This window comes from Branchiostoma floridae, chromosome 10 (genome assembly GCF_000003815.2).
Source record: "Branchiostoma floridae strain S238N-H82 chromosome 10, Bfl_VNyyK, whole genome shotgun sequence".
NCBI classification, from domain to species: Eukaryota; Metazoa; Chordata; class Leptocardii; order Amphioxiformes; family Branchiostomatidae; genus Branchiostoma; species Branchiostoma floridae.
Window position 1 is genome coordinate 22,464,836 of NC_049988.1, and position 13,117 is coordinate 22,477,952.

The window sequence follows — 13,117 nt, forward strand, 5'->3', positions numbered from 1 at the left end:
ATTTTTTGATCCCACCAGCAACTTTTCTTTTTCTGAGGGACAAACCTTTACCTCCACCTTCTTATTCCGTTAGAAGAGACTTATAAGTTCCACACCCTTGTATGTAGCACATTTGCATCAAACTTAGAGTTCATCATGTTTGGAAATATTTTTTGAGGGCTGTCTTCTCATTACTGATAGCTATAGGCTAGATGAACATTGACATTTGATACAGTTCTACATGCTGAAAGAATCTTTAGCCCAAAAAAACAATTTTACCACCAAATTCTGTTGTCTTTCTTCTCACTTCTCTCTCTTTTCACTCCTTTAGAGATCTGTAATGTTCCATGCAACTTTTAAAAAACTGTTCCTTAGGGATTGTATTTATTCATGTAGAATATTTATTGTACACTTGAACGAGTGTTGCTTTTTAACAACTGTTACTAAGCTGTTTCATCCTGTATAATATAGTTAGTTTTAAGTTAGTGAGATTTTCAAGTCTGTACTCTGTCTAGGGTAGTGGCTGTGACTGTTGTTATTGAAGATAGAACCTCTCTTGTTTCTTCTACTGTACTGTTTCAAGAACTACAGAGAGAAAAAAAACCGATTGTAGGATTGTTTAAAGTTCAACATTAGACACTTAGACAACACGAATGTCTTTGTCAGAGCTGTTCTATCGTAAAGTTAAAGCAGTGGTTACAAAACTGCTGCCGTTTATTGGTTCTTTGTGGTTTCGGTGTCAACTTTATATCACTGTATAGAAACTGATATGAATCAGTAAAATGTCAATCAAAATTATGGATTTTTATCTCCGAGACTTTTAACTTGAAGTTCTACAGTTCAAACCTAAATACAAAAAAAAAGCCGGTACCGCCCTTTAGCCCAGCAGTATCCGTGTATAGAAACTTTCTGAATACAAAATCAGTAAAATGTTCAATCAGAATTATGGATCTCAGAGAACTTGAAGTTCTACTGTAATAGTTCAAACCTCAATAAAAGAAACCAAACCCGGTACCGCTCTTCAGCCCAGCGGTATCCGTTCCCTTCCTTCAGACCTCCATTCGCCGCTCTAATCCCTTTTTCACGGCAGAGAGCGAGCGAACAAAACGCGGTGCTAGGTCGTTGACAGACGTTTCAATGGGTGCTTCATCTGAACACCCCGAGAATACCGATATCCGAGCCACTCGGCAAGGTGGAACAGAAGTAAACAGGCCTCGTGTTGCTGCCCAGTTTATTTTCTCTGTTTTGTGGCAGCCACTTTGTCGTTTGTCAGTCCTCTCTTTCAAGCGCCTTTGAGACGTTTTTCTGTGGAGTTTCTTTTGAAACGGTAACGGCAACCGCACTGGTTTTTACCAAAGCTATTGGAGGAATGCCAAACTTGACACTCTGAACTTAGTGTAATTTCTAATTTACCAAATTGGAACTCAAAATCGTTTTTCCTTCAAACTTTCAGTCACACTCAAAATTTAGAACGGTTTCGAAAACCATTTTTCATTTTATTCCGTTTTTCTTATTGTAATCTGTAGATCGTAACAAAGGGACGGGTTCAATTGCAATCTGGAATGTGTTCCAATGCCGCAGTTCATGAAGACCGAATGACCGACAGTGACCCCTTTAAGTTTTCGTCATATCTGGTGATTCAGCGGTTTCCAGATCGTAATGCAAAACTTTTGTATGGACTTTCTCCTTGTCTTAAGTCTGTAGAATCATACAAGGGGACACTTTTCAACGTCGATACCGTACACTTAACACCGATGTTAGATGTCACTTATACCAAATTGAATGTGTTGTAGTTTGTTATATATCTATGGAGCACTTCAGAAGTTCATTATGTTGACGACGAGAAAGCCGTTTTAGAATATGTTTGCCTAGAAATATCTACACTTTTTTCTACAGGATAAGAAAATTCTTTGTACACGGCCGAAAACGTTATACCCAGCCGACTGCTTGGTCTGTCACCTTCCATAGTGTACACAGACTTTTAACTGTACTTCCCAGTGGTTTATCAATCTAATGACAATATTCACGGAGAAATATTGAGTAAAAGCTACAGAAAAAACAGGTGCTACAGAAAAACCATTGTCACGATCGTGAAATCGTCAGCTGTAGCTACGATATAGAATGACACTATAGACAGGGCCTTGGACCGTCTTTTAAAGACATTCAAAGTTATGGTGGGTTCACACGTGCACATAAACTGAAGTCCATATGGGGTCCCTCTGCCAGGCCCCACTGGTCGCTGGAAAAACTAGAAATTGGACAAATATTGACAGATATATGCCAAACGCGGTAGCTGGGTCGCAAACTGTACTCCACGGCCAGCTAACTCCTTGGCTGTTTTAAAGTCAAGTAAAAAGTCAAGTCAAGGCTGTCGTTCTGTGTCTATATTTGTACAATTCCTACTATTTTTTTCCAGCGACTTGAGGAGCCTGTTAGAGGCTAACACTTTCATACAGGCCCCATACGGACTTGAATATATCCGCACGTGTGAGCCCACCTTTAATAAACCCTGGGCCCAGCCCACAGTGACCTCCCCTCACAATGCGCCTCCGCACACCGCATGTTTACTTTGCAAATATGCCGTGTCAACTAATTAAGGGGCTCTTTTGTGGGGTAGGGTCGTGGTGACATCGGGTGTTCCGATTTGTAACAGGTGGTCACTAATCTCCAAGCAGATCCACCGGTAGCAGTAGATAGTATCAAAAGCTGGTAAAGGAGTGTAGCCGGCCTAGGAGTGTGTCAATGCTTGGATATTAGGTGGTTCCGATGTAGAGAGATATTCCTAAGATAAAACTGCTGTGTAACAACCTTTTCAGTTATTCAGCCCCTCGTCGCTTCGAGTCAAGCTTTTTTACCACATTTTTGGAAGTATTTACAGAACAAGCCACTATTACCTTTTCAAGATGTCAACCCGGAGACCAGACTGTAAGGTTTGAACCACTCACACCGGGAAGGACCCCTCCCCTTTTTGTCTTGATAAGTGTTTTTTTTTTTTTTTTTTTTTTTAATGTGGTCGAGTTGTGGCTGTCCTCAAACACGGGGGCTCCATTTAACGTCCTATCAGAGAAACGTGTTGGAGTGAACGATTCCTTTTAACATGAAACGTTCTTCGTCTGATTGACACCCTTTATTTCATTTGGGTATATAGTGACGTATACCTGCAGTCACTTCGAATACGCGACACCAAAGTTATACATTTTCCTTTCTTTGATGACATCTTTTCAATGGGTAAAGTGAATTATTAAACGGAACCTCTGTTGACTCCTGTCGTCAAAACCTTTCCAGAAACAGACTTTTCTAAACTCAATTTTTGAAGTTCCAGACTCCATGTAAAAATAATCTTCGCGTAAAGGCACCCTTCGTTGCTAGGCAACCCGAAGGACGAGTCCTTGAAGTGTGATCTACCTTTACCTGTGAGTTAATTAGGAAGTGTTGACAGGAGTGAACGTGCGGCAGGTACACCTTACCTGTGCACAGGTGACACGTTACAGGTACGACCGGCCCCACGTGTGTCCCGATCCGGCTGCACGTTCCGAGGTGTTTAAACTGTAAATAGTAAATACCGAACTGGAGCTGGTGTTGTACTGACCGTCTAGCATAGCCTGCATACCACGCCATACGCCCTACGTTACATTTCTAAACCGGGCATGTTTTTCGGGAACAAAAAGTACGATATAAAGAAAGACAAGAAACTACACAAGACGTAAAGCGAGTAGTCATGGCATTTTTTGTATATTTTTACGTATGCGTTTCTATTTTTCGTTTCCACAAATAGCCAGGCCGGGCCCCGGGTTGGAAATGTGATGTTAGCCTAACGGGAGGGACGGCATGTTGGAGTTATGCACCAGATGGTACATAGGACGGCGCCCATCTCCGCTTCTGTAGCCCCGGGCCACACAACTTTTGTACAATCTCTTCATACACAACTTTTGTACAATCTCTTCATAAACAGCAGGGTAGTACACTGGTAGTGGTTATTTGTGTGCGTTCAACTACCATACCTTTTCCCAAATGCTGAGTGCTAAGCAGCATGTACCATGTTAAATTATTAAGTATAATTCGGCCGGGGATCGAACTCAGAACCAACCAACTGCAAGGCGAACACTCAGGAGTGATGGGTTCCTTTTTTTTAAAATCGTGCAGAGATTATAATACCAGTAACACATGGGGCTACCACAAGCATGAGATCGCCCGCTCCGAATGAAAAGATCTGATCTCGTAACAATCTTGTTTCTGTATTCCAGTGTTACTGTCGTATTTGTGGTTAATTTTGTTGAATTCGCATTTTTTCCCCTGATTATTAACGTTTCTAAGTCAGTTTTCTGGTGATTTGCCTATGTGACAGTAATAAAAACGAAGACTGTCGTTAGAAGCAGTGAAGTTGTTTTTTTTTCGTTTCGATGGCTATTCCTAGCTTCGACTTCAGTCTCCCACGGGCAGACTTATGTCAATACTGTTGGCTTCCTGTTAATGCATGTACAGCCTTGTTTACTGAAACACGTTCACACTTTCTCCCTCTTTCTTTCTGCTTGTACATGTGTGACGATGTCGTCTGATTTTCTTAGTGCAAAGATGTGCATCTACTACAATTTCCCAGCCACGTAAATGTCAGTAATACCCCTGTCACATTATCCACGATCTTCGGGAGTCGATGGAAAATCGGCCATATTCAAGATCGACAGAGGGTTGCGCGTATTTTGTATCTGAAAACCATCCCTGTCATCTGTAAGCCATACTTTGTACGAGGGGCGTGCAATAAGTAATGGCCCTGACCCACTTCCAGTTGTCTGATCTAAATGAAATTTTGTATGTGTAATAATTCATATCTCTATGGGTTATGTTGCAAAAGACAGCTCTGAACTAATTGTGGTTTCTGATTTACTGGTGTTTGAACTTAGTCAGGTGCGAAATGGACCAGGTGTGAAATGGAACCAGTTGAGTGTCGCGCAGTGATCCGGTTTTTGTATTTGAAAGGACGCACACCAAAGAAGACTTTTGATAAAATAAATGAAACTTATGGTGATGATGCCCCATCATATGACCTTGTAAAACGCTGGCATCCTGAATTCAAACGTGGCTGGAAGTCTGTGGAAACAGCTCCCAGACCTGGTCGTCCCTCTTGTGCCATTGATGAGGCATCAGTTGGAGGACCAACCTGGGGTGTCCTACAAAATCGGTGTCCAGAGCTGCATCAAACGATGGGAGAAATGCATAACTCTGGGTGATTCCTATGAAGAGAAAGACTAATAACTGTGCCAAGTTTCATTAATCTCCTGCTATGGGAAATGGGTCAGGACCATTACTAATTGCACGCCCCTCGTACCATGCACAATTGTTGTGCAATTATTATCATAAGCGAGGCTTGGGCGATTGCCGCAGAATCGTCGTTCGATCGATTTTCGCCAAATGTGACAGGGGTATTAAGACACGAAATAGCAAGAGTTTGTAATAACCCGAAAAACAGGTTTCAGAAAAACACAACAAAAAAAGACATGTAAGTAAAAGCAAATTGTTTGAGATGTTGCGGTGAAAATGTAACGAAAAATGGTCACCATTGTGGCAATTTATTACACGGAAACATTGTCGACAAAACCATACCTGTCAGAGTGCCAATTGTTTTCGTCAAATTCAGACGACATAAGCTGACTCATTCTTGCGCCAGTCACACAACGGCACCGGCGCACATGTGGTTAAAGTTGATACAGCCGAGCGGACAATGGGAGAAACTAGATACAACACAAACACCACTTTCCTAGGGGCGATTTTAATAACTTTTCTTGTAGAAACCTTGACGAGGGCTTTATTGGGTGTTACGCAATACTCCAGACACGCGCCCAGACAGACCAACAGCTGGGTAAAGTCTAAGATCAGTCGGAGACTCCTTAGTGGTATAAGACGCTGCTCTACGTCTTTTGTCTTGGTTTTGATAAGTTTACACTAACCAGTTTGTAGCCACGTTAAATAGCTGCGCCAAACGTCGTCGACTTGAACCAAGAACTCAGCTGTCCAAAGGTAATGTTCAGTTGTTAGTTCGCCAGTTTGCTGGTTTTCGTTCAACTTGTTTTGCCCGCACTAGATTGGACGTTTTTTAACCCGTTGTTCAAGTTTTATTCCCCCCAAATTACAAATAAACGGAGTATATTGTGTTGGCGCTAATATAAGTTTGTCAACTTCGTTGCGTATGTCATGGTTCTTAACTTTAATAAAAAGAAAAAAAAATATGACGAATGAAGCCCGGTAGACAAAGCCTCATAGAAAATTTCCAAATGTAGATTAGAATCTGCTTTACCTTTCTATTTTGTTAATGGGAATCGGCAGAGGATGTACAAAAAAGAAACACGGTCTATTTCAGTTTGTTGAAATACGTACAAATTAGTTGCAATATTCATCAATTGTATTTTGCATGGTTTAAACATGTTATTTTTTTGCATATATCATTTGTTCATGTAGTCCATTGACCTCTAAGAGTTATAAAAACGCGGCCGTCTCCTCCCATAACTTCTCACCTCCATGTAAATGACATTGGAACTTGTTTTTGCAGCTCGCGGCTTTTCATAACAAAATATTATGGAAAATTCGAGCTGTTTACAATACAGGCGTTGACGTTTGCCGGCATTGTTGCCTTATTTAACGCTAAACAGCGGATAATGTAACGTTGCGTGCGTCAGGTATTTCCGTCAGTACGTCAACAATCTTACCTGTACGTCACGCCTCACCTGTGCGGTAACAATCGTTCATAGATAGATACACTAGCGCTGTGCGGTCCTTTGTAGAACACCTGTGTTCCGGAAGGAACGGCCACTTTGCAAAAACAAAGTGCGATTTCCGGTCGGTCCCTTTGTTAAGCAGATCACACGCAAAACGCACAAGTTATGCACCCTTTTTACTAGGACGGCGCTCTCGCCGCGTTCTTTCTGCGACCCCAATTTTGACAGATTTCTCAATGAATTTTATAGACAAAGAACTTTATACTCTTTGTGTGTTTTGTTGTCTTTTCAGTGACACTTTAACATTTTGTGTGTTACTCAAGCAACTGAATATGATTTTCCAACTGTAACTGTAACTGCTTTATGCCAAATTATGGCGTATCGTACTGCCTGTATGTCTAACCTTTATTTATGAACATTTTGTCGTACACAAACTTCATTCTTTGTTAGTCATATCCTGTTCCTTACAATTTTCCTTTGCCCAACAATTTGTCATAAACCCAATTTTGACTAAACGGACTTTACAAAACGGCCATTTTTAAGTGCTGGGGTAGGAAGGAAAGGGGTAGTTTATAAAAACAAAGTGATATTTCCGTGAGTCTTTTGTTCAAAATATCACAGCAAAAAGGGGGTGCTGTGTTAAATGACTTGACTTTGGACAAAGTGGTTCTATAAATACTGTGTGTCAAAACTTGGTAGAGTAGTTTTGGGAGGAAGACACACGCGAAGGTACTGTGGTAGTTCTTTTTGCTTCTCAGTCTTGTTCAGCTTTTAAACGATTCGTTCCTGTTTTTGTTCTTCTACCGGCTCTTTTTTCTACTCAAATGTTCAAAACTTCAATTCAAGTAAGCCTGGGGATGGTCCTCTCCCGTTGGCCTTTGAAATTGGTTATTTTTAAGCTGTTTAAACTCATCCTTGTAGTTGTTACTGTTTGTTGTACTTAATTAAATCATGTAAATGTCTTAAGCTCTATGAAGTCCATCGCATCTTCCGTAGCGCGGGAGAATGAAGCCCTATGGTTGCCGAACTCTCCTGGAAAATATTTGAGTCCGTATAAATGACTCCACGGGTCGCTGGAAAAAAAGTAGAAATTGGACAAATATAACCAGATAGCTAAAAATAGTAGAAATTTGCCAAAATTGCCAGATAACATGCCAGAGGAGGTAGCTAGACGCACACCACTCCTCGGACAGCTAACTCCTCCGGCAATTTATATGTCCAGTTTCTTTAATTTTTTTCAGCGACCTGTGGAGCCTGGTATAGGCCAAGACTTTCTATACGGACTTCATACGGACTTGAGTTTATACGCGCGTGTGAACCCACGTTTAGCCATTGTAGTTAGTTTGGTAGAGACTACTTATATACCGTACAGTATGCTCATTACGTTCTAGGTACGTGCTCGGGCCCAAAGCCGTGGTCACTGAATCATGATATCTGCACAGTTTGTTGACACATTCCGACGGATATTGGAATTTGTTGGTTCGCGCGCTGAAATAGCAAGTCGATTTTCCGCTACGTTTTCATGCCTAGCGCAGCTACCACCTGCATAGGGACCTCCATTACTCATTCGGTAACGAATCCTTCAAAACACAGTGGCTGGGTTGGTTGGAAATCCCTTCTTTTTAAGGTAGAAAAACGTTTTTTCTCTCTTTTTCCCCAGGATTTCGGTTTAAGATCTGGATCATGTGCGCGTGAGAAGTTGAGGAGTTATGTGGTGGACTACACGGATATTGCTTTGCTGTTTCGTGGTGAGTCTTTTTCCTTACCACGTCGCTGCACAAGTGGTGGTTCTCACCAAAAGTAGCGTCTACCCAAATCCAGACACCCTACTGGAGGGAGAAAGTGTTTTCTACGATGTCCAGCTGTCCGCGGCGCCAAGTTCAACGGCAAAAGTCTCGTTCCTGGTGACGAACTCCACGAGGATAATCGCGTCCCCAGCGGAGGTGGACTTCACCGGGTCGGACTGGGATGATCCTCGGCGGGTGGAGCTTGCCGTGCCCGAGGACGGGGTGGTGGAGCCCTCGGTGACGGAGACGATTCCCGTGGAGGTTTGGTATCAGGAGGGAGGCAATGCTGCTACACTGGACACTACACTACAGATAGCATTACAGGACAACGATTACGGTGAGTCGTGTAGTTTCTACATTAATAAGCTCTTATTTCAATACTGAATCAATACAGCTTCAAATCAGACTTTCAGATAGATAGATTATCAACACAGACGTTTCAGATAGCATCCGCTATCTTTCGTCAGTAACAGACACTTAAGAGCACTTTTCCCGTTTCTTGACTTATTTTGTAGCATGTCATGTTCTGCCTGATATTTAACCTTCATAATTCAGATAAGGAAAGATATGGGTGAGCTGAAATAAACGTTAATACACGATGCACACTTTGTTGCAAAACAAAGACGCAATGATGTAGCAAGTGGTATTGGCGTAGCAACGATGTAGCAAGTAAGATTTCTTATGTCCACTGACGTTTTCACACTGCGTATGATTTTCTGAAAATCTGTGTTTTTGCGCTATTTATCGTTGTTTCTTCGACTTGGTACCGCCAGGTGAATGGTAAGATGACCATGGTATCAAAACATCCTGAAATACCCACCCTGTTCATTATTCTCTTTAAGTCCTTATCAAAACACCACAAAAGCGTTTAACCTTGATTTCGGTATCCTAATCCCATAGATTACAGGGCTAAAAATAGATACGGGAGGATAATTTTAGCCGAGGGAAGAAAGAAGATCAATGTCCTTTTATCTTAAGGCGAGCGGGATACATTCTGGAGCGCTGTTGTCTTTTGTATCGTTTTGTCGCAGTTGTTTGCTATCATTGTTGTCATTGTAACGTTATTACTGATAGAACGGAACCCCCCACTTTGTATTTTCCTTCATACCTGTAGTTGCAGGTGGTTAATTGATTCGTATTAAAAACACTGTTCTCAAACTTTTAAGGCCCGTGTTCAACATACCTTTCACCTTCGGAGCTAGTGTTTCTACATTAAGATTAATGGCGATATGTTCATTAGTAAGAATGTACATGTATTAGTAAGAATGTACATATATGTGCAGCGGGGTTTAACTGCGTGGGTCGCGTACCGACTCCTCTGGCCGGCCGACTCCCCCAACATACTATTATCTCTATTTCTCAAATTGCTATCTTTTGACCAGCTATCCACGGAGCCTAGTACAGGCTGTTCTGAACCCCCTACTTCGGTGAGTTGTTTTGTCCCGACAGTCGCAGGAGGTTGATTGATTTGACTCGGTATTAACGGACCGAACATGATCCCCCGTCAGACCTCGTGAGGAATATTACACAACGTGTACCAATCTCAGGGTCGAGAATGTCATAAGTGTTGCTGCTGGCGTGTCTTAAAACAATCTTACAGTTTTGCTGAGTTTTCATAAACAATATTGGCAGGTGTGAGGTAAGGGACCTGGTATTTCTTACGCTTCAGGGAATGGCATTAGTGTGACATACAGTGTGACATACCAGCTTCGCAGCAAGTGGCTATGTATACGATGTTAAATATAAACAACTGTCACATACATGTAACTAAATCCTGCTTTTCAAAGTCCAAGTGTTGGTTAAACCCATGTGTAGTAAAAAAGGACTCTGGTGTATTTGATGATGATACTTCTAGTTCGTTGAAACATCAAACGGGGGGTCTTCAGATTTTTAATTTTTCAAAATACTGGTATGGACAGTCATCGCATTTTTGTTGTATAGAAAACAATATTTGCAGCATAATTTCGCATGCTTATTTAATCCACCATCATGACCGCACTGAAATGCATCATGGTCACATGACTGCTAATATTCCCATATATGGTATGGTTTACCAATCCAGACCAGTATCTACGTCATGGCGCCATCAGCTGGACCTGTGACGTCACATCCGGCCGGAGCGTGGCGGTCTTCCACATCAGCCTGTCCTACCACACGTCACTCCGGCCCGACGTCACTTCCAGTGACGTCATCAGTGTGCCGGTCACCATGAACTTCAACGATGGCAGCCAGTCGACCAACACCCTGGACGTTACGGTGATTGTGATTATTGTGAAATGAATTTCCCTGTAGATGGAACACTAAACGTGGACCAATCCATGTTTGCCTCCATATAACATATTGTTTTGTGTGTTGAGGACAAAAAGTCTGGATTTTTGAATCTGTTTTGTTTGTACAACTCTCGCCTTTACAAGGTAGAAATACGCTACTAAAGCTATGGCTTATTTTTTAAATGTGTTTTGTATGTACAACCTTTGCCTTTACAAGGTAGAAATGATTCACTCACACGTGATTTTTAACGATGGATACCGGATACCGTCTCAACGGCGCAAATGTGCCAGTCAGTTTGTGACGCCCCCCGTATCTACTCAAAGATGGCTCTTTCGTTGCGACGTTAATGTTTGTAAACAAAATAGATGGAACTGCAACGACCGTCCAGTCCTTCGATTCAACTTATCTTCATTTCTCGACATTTGTTGACTTCCGAACGTGTGTTCCAACCAGGTTGTGGAGGTGTCCAGTGAAGGGTACATCCTGACGTCAGCGGAAGTGACGCACGACTTCGGGTCATCCTCCGCTGCATCATGGGAAGTGACTTTATCGCAGTGTTGCCGTAGCAACACCTTTCATAACAACGGAGGCACCACGTGAGTAGGCTGTATCTGGCATTTTTATAAGATATGTCACATGCATAGTCAAAAGCCAACAACATGCAAAAGTACGACTGTCATCTTTTGAGTATACGTCCAAATTGAATACGTTTGATACGTGCTGGATATGGGTAAATCACGAAATGAATTACATGTAATTTCTAAGTAAATATGACTTAATGAGTGAATATTAAGTGAATGGAAGGATGTATGGATAGATTGGAGTAGATGAAAAAACGCGAAAGAATGGATGGATGGATGTATTGATGGATGGAATGGATGAACAGCGAACGAGCAAAATTAAAAAAGGAAATGACCAAATAGCAGCACTCAAGCATCTGAATATGGTTATGGAAACGGTCAGACGTTTCAGGTAGCATCCACTAGCTTTCGTCAATGACGTTGCTACGTATCTTATTACCTGGATGTCGCCGACGTATGAAGCGTAAATAATTGCAATTTGTTGTACTCCTTTTTTACGGGATTCCAGAATGACCCTGCAGACGACAGTCGACTTCTCGGCAGGTTCGGGACCACGCCTGGCGACGTTACCTGTCGTACACTGGTACAAACAGCACACCTCCGAGTTCTACGTACCTGCAACGTCTGCGTCAGGTAAGGGACGTTACCTTTTGCCCATTGGTAAAATGTTCAGCAAAGCACGTACACTGTTAAGCCCGTATCCTACATCGCACCCCGAATTTTCTCCCGACTAATCCCCAAGTAAGCTCGGCGCTTTATTTTATTTCGCTGGATTGGGAGTAGCCTGGAACCCATCCTATTCTACTTTAAGCACACTCCTCTGATCGCATCCAACTTGAATGCCAGTCCAATGCACATTACATATATACACATACATACATAGCCATACTCTTATCGAGTTGTAACATTGACAAAGTGAATCCTTAGCTGCAGAAAATCTATGGCGCCCTCCGTCTCAAGGGATGATTGTAAATGTCTGATGTAGATGGCTTATGTTTAAATAACGTTTATGTGCTCTTTAGGTACCCCAGTGGTTTTCAGCCTGGCGTCTCCCTCCGACTACGGGTCTGGCCAGGCCGGTCCGCCCCCCAGGCTGCAGCTGGACCCGGCGGCGGGCAGGGTGGCGTGGGGCGCCGACGGGCTGCAGAGCGGGCTCTGGTCCGCGCTGGTGGTCGTACAGGACGCTGTCACGGGAGTCAAGGTACGTCGCCGTCCATATTTTCAGCTCTCGCTGCACCAAGCAGTGGTCTAGTGCGTAGGACTTTCACTATTCGTTGTATGCATGTTTGAATTGAGCCGCAACTCAAGCACACTTCAAAGAAACACGGGTACATCTTATATATATATATAAGCTTAAACAATGTTCCACGTTTGTATTTAGTCAAGTCTGTATGGGGTCCGTATAGAAGACTTAAAATCTATCAGGCTCCAGATGTCTTTTAAAAGATGTACAAAGTTATTGTTGGCTCACAAGTGCGTATATATTCAAGTCCGTATGGAATTTTTAGCCTTTACCAGGCTCCACGTTTCACCTAAAAAATAATAGAAATTGGACACATATAATATAGACACATCATATGCCAGAGAAGTTACCTGGTCACACACCATACTTCCCGGACAGCCAACTCATCTGTCAAACTAAGTGTCCATATTTGCCCAATTTTTACCAATGTTAAGTAAGTTTTACTATTTTTTCCAGGGACATCTGGAAAATGACTTCCACTCTACAAGTATGGTTCTATGAAAAAGCATATGATGCTTTTACTAATTATCATGTGTATAATTATCATGT

General features: G+C 42.2%; 2 protein-coding genes across 2 annotated transcripts in view; both read left to right on the plus strand.

Moving 5' to 3' along the window:
* LOC118424803 (zinc finger protein 665-like) overlaps positions 1 to 13,117 on the plus strand; it is a 1,044,319-nt gene that overhangs the window by 633,244 nt on the left and 397,958 nt on the right. The window lies entirely within an intron of this gene.
* LOC118424824 (formin-like protein 2) overlaps positions 1 to 13,117 on the plus strand; it is a 1,075,906-nt gene that overhangs the window by 605,556 nt on the left and 457,233 nt on the right. The window lies entirely within an intron of this gene.